General features: G+C 37.1%; 1 non-coding gene across 1 annotated transcript; it reads left to right on the top strand.

Annotated features, from left to right (window-relative positions):
• The first annotated feature begins 1,509 nt into the window (after window positions 1–1,509).
• On the top strand, window positions 1,510–1,616 carry LOC116142600. Its single transcript, XR_004130013.1, has one exon. It is a non-coding gene; the product is annotated as a small nucleolar RNA R71 (small nucleolar RNA).
• The last annotated feature ends 1,946 nt before the right edge of the window (window positions 1,617–3,562 follow it).

Genomic DNA, 3,562 nt, shown 5'->3' with positions numbered 1-3,562 from the left:
TCTGCAGGGAAGATAAACTTGTCCACCTTAACCAACACATCCTCTACAATGCCCCTCAGATGCTTTATGGATCTATCCACAAGTTGCAAGCATATGGTTGTCGGCTTCACTTCACCAATTCCTAATTTCCTGAAAACAGAAAAAGGCATAAGGTTAATGCTGCCACCTAGGTCACATAAAACTCAATCAATATCTCCTATAGTTCAAGGAATAGTAAAACTCCCTAGATCTTTGAGTTTCGGTGGTAGCTTCTTCTGGAGAATGGCGCTGTACTCCTCCGTGAGCATCACCGTTTCCTCATCTTCTAACTTCCTCTTGTTTGATAAGATCTCCTTGAGAAATTTCAAGTAACTCGGTATCTGTTGCAATGCATCTGCAAAAGGAATGTTAAAATACAGTTTCTTAAAAACATCAAGAAATTTAATGAACAGCTTATCCTGATTTTCTTTTCTGAGTCTTTGAGGAAAAGGCACGGGTGGTGAGTGATGTGCCAACTCTGGTGGTATCTCAGGGAATGGCAATTTCTCTTTCCTTTTCTTTTTCCCCTCTTCCTGCTTCTGCTCATCTTTCCTAAGGCTGGGTGGTTTCTCTTCAGCAATGATTTCTTCATCAACTTCCTCATCAGATTCTTCATTAACTTCCTCATCAGATTCTTCATTTTTCTTCGATGGACTTTCCTCTTCTCTTGATTTTTCCACCTCTTCTAAAACTGTCCCACTTCTCAATGTTATTGCATTCACTTGCTCACGTGGGTTAGTCACCGTGTTACTTGGTAAAGACCCCTGTGGTCTGTCATTTAGCTTTTTAGCTAACTGCCTCATCTGTACCTCCAAGTTTCAAATGGACGCCCCTTGATTTCTAAAATTACTTCTCGTCTCATTCATAAAACCTGTGGTCTCTTGCATAAACTTCCCAAACATGCCCTCCAATTTTGTCACTCTTGGGTCTCCTTGTTGGTTGTTCACCCCTGTTTGGTTGTTTGGCAATGCCCTTTGATTCCATCGATTATTTTGCTGATTCTGTTGGTTCTGAATGCCCCAAGACAAGTTCGGGTGATTCCTCCAACTAGGATTATATGTGTTGGAGTATAGATTGTTCGGTTGCCTTTGATTTCCAGCCAAGTAGTTAACCTGCTCCGATGATGACGATGTTGAGGCAAACGTGTTTCCTACTTGACAGTCATTGCTCACGTGATTACCTGCACAAAAATCACAAGTTAGTTGAGGAGCTTGAATGGAATTTACCTGCATACTTCCCAACTGTTTCTGAAGTGTTGTCAATTGGGCTAAAATGGTTGTATATGCATCAACTTCATGAAGACCCATAGATTTCTTTGGTTGCACCCTCTCATTAGGTCTTTGATAATTGTTGCTTGCTAGAACCTCAAGCAACTCGTGAGCTTCTTCTAGAGTCTTATTCTGTAATGCTCCTCCCAAGGCTGCATCTACCATAGTTTGCACATTCACCGTTAATCCATTATAAAATGTTTGGACTTACATCCAAACTGGCAACGCATGATGTGGACACCTTCTCAGTAATTCTTTGTATCTCTCCCAAGCCTCATACAATGATTCTGACTCTTCTTGAATGAATGACGTGATGTCATTTCTTAACTTTGCCGACTTTGCTAGAGGAAAAAATTTGGTCAGGAACTTCTGTGCTAAATCATTCCATGTGGTGATTGTTCCTTATAGTAGTGCCAGTAACCATCCCTTAGCTTTATCCTTCAATGAAAATGGGAATAGTCTTAATCTGATTGCATCATCTGACACTTCGTTTGACTTGAAAGTATCACAAATCTCTAAAAAGTTTGCAATGTGTAGATTTGGATCTTCCTTCAAATCACCCCTGAACTGAACCGACTGTTGGATAATCTAGATGATTGCCGGCTTTATCTCAAAGTTGTTGGCTTGTATCACTGGTCTAGTAATATTTGACCCACTGCCTTCAACTATGGGAACAGAGAATTCCCTCAGTGTTCTATTCTCTGCCATCTCTACAACTATTACTTCTAGTTCAACTGTAGCCTCTCTTTCTCTTCTTTCTTTGTTCAGTCTTCGAGTGGTTCTTTAAATTTTAGGATCAACAGAAACCACTGGCTGACGTCTTGCTCTTCGCATAAACTACACAGAAAAATAGCAAGAGTGAACTCACACCAAACAAAGAAAAATAACGAAAATTAAACAAACAAGAATTAAGTAAAAATAACACTCCAATCTAGCTAACACAAGAAAATTTTAATGTTAACACAAAACTCAATCCCCGGCAACAGCAACAAAAACTTGATGCGTGTTTACTACAACATGCATAAATAGCAAGTGCTCTAGTCGCACAAAGTAATAAAGAGACGAGTGAGTATCATTCCCACAAGGATTGTTTGCTAATCACTAAGTTTTCTACTGTTTTCAAGTTGAAGCAATCGAGTTGTTTGGATTAATGGGAGAAAATTAAACTTAAAACTAAAACAAATTTTCTAAGTATTCAAACCTAAATTATGAAAGCAAGATTAAAAACAAGGTAATATCAGTTTTAAAACAACAGTTAGGGTTTTGATTTCATTCGAACTCTATGGATTAAACCTACAGATTATGCTCTTTCCATATTCACATGCATTGATTGTAAATCGAATTCTCTAAATTGTAAACATACCTTCTCAGGCTATGTTTTCCTACTTTTCCCTATTAAACTTCAGCACCCAACAAATTGAAGATTAATAGTTCTAAGCTCATTAAGCACCTAGAATCCTAGATTGATTTCATTGATTCTTAAATCTATCTCTAGCATTTAATACTACAATGGTGATTACCCAAGAAGCCTAACATGAATTATTTCTCAATCTCATCATGTTCATCAATTAATAAAATTAAAAACAGAATAACCCCACAATCATTGCAATAGCATATGAAAATAACAAAAATCAATTGCTTAATCCATGAGAATCCGAACTACATCAAAACCCTAACCCAAAATGGGTTAGTTCATAGCCAAATCAACAACACAAACAAAAGAAACGAAAAATATCGACACATTAGCTTGAGTTTGAGCTCCAATAGAATTCAATGTGGTCACATCATCTTGACTTGTGGTCACTTCAGCAGGAGCAATAATATCATCAATTTAATCTTTCTATGAGAATTGTGAGTAATCTTTTGAGTCAAAGAAAACCACGTTAAATGGTTCAATAATACGATCTGTTGTCATGTTAAAAATCCTATAAGCCCTTCTGTTGATGAATATCCAAGGAACACTCCTTCATCACTCTTAGCATCAAATTTCCCTAAAAGGTGTGATTGGTTAGGACTTTGGAAAGATAACTCCAATAATCTATCTTTAATTCCAGAAATTCCCTTGTTTAGTTGTCAAGTAATAAAAGATTTCAATAATCTTTCAATACCAATAGTGATTACTATATGGCTTAAATAAGGGGTAATCATATTACCTCCTCCAGGGGTGGTATTTAAAGATTATTAGGGTAATCTTAATTTTATACCCATTTTGCCCTCAATTAAATACCACTCTGGACACAATTGCCCTCAAATGCCTACAAAATAACAATAACCCA

This window comes from Pistacia vera, unplaced genomic scaffold (assembly GCF_008641045.1).
Source record: "Pistacia vera cultivar Batoury unplaced genomic scaffold, PisVer_v2 Contig412, whole genome shotgun sequence".
NCBI lineage: Eukaryota > Viridiplantae > Streptophyta > Magnoliopsida > Sapindales > Anacardiaceae > Pistacia > Pistacia vera.
This window is presented reverse-complemented; position numbering and strand designations above follow the sequence as displayed.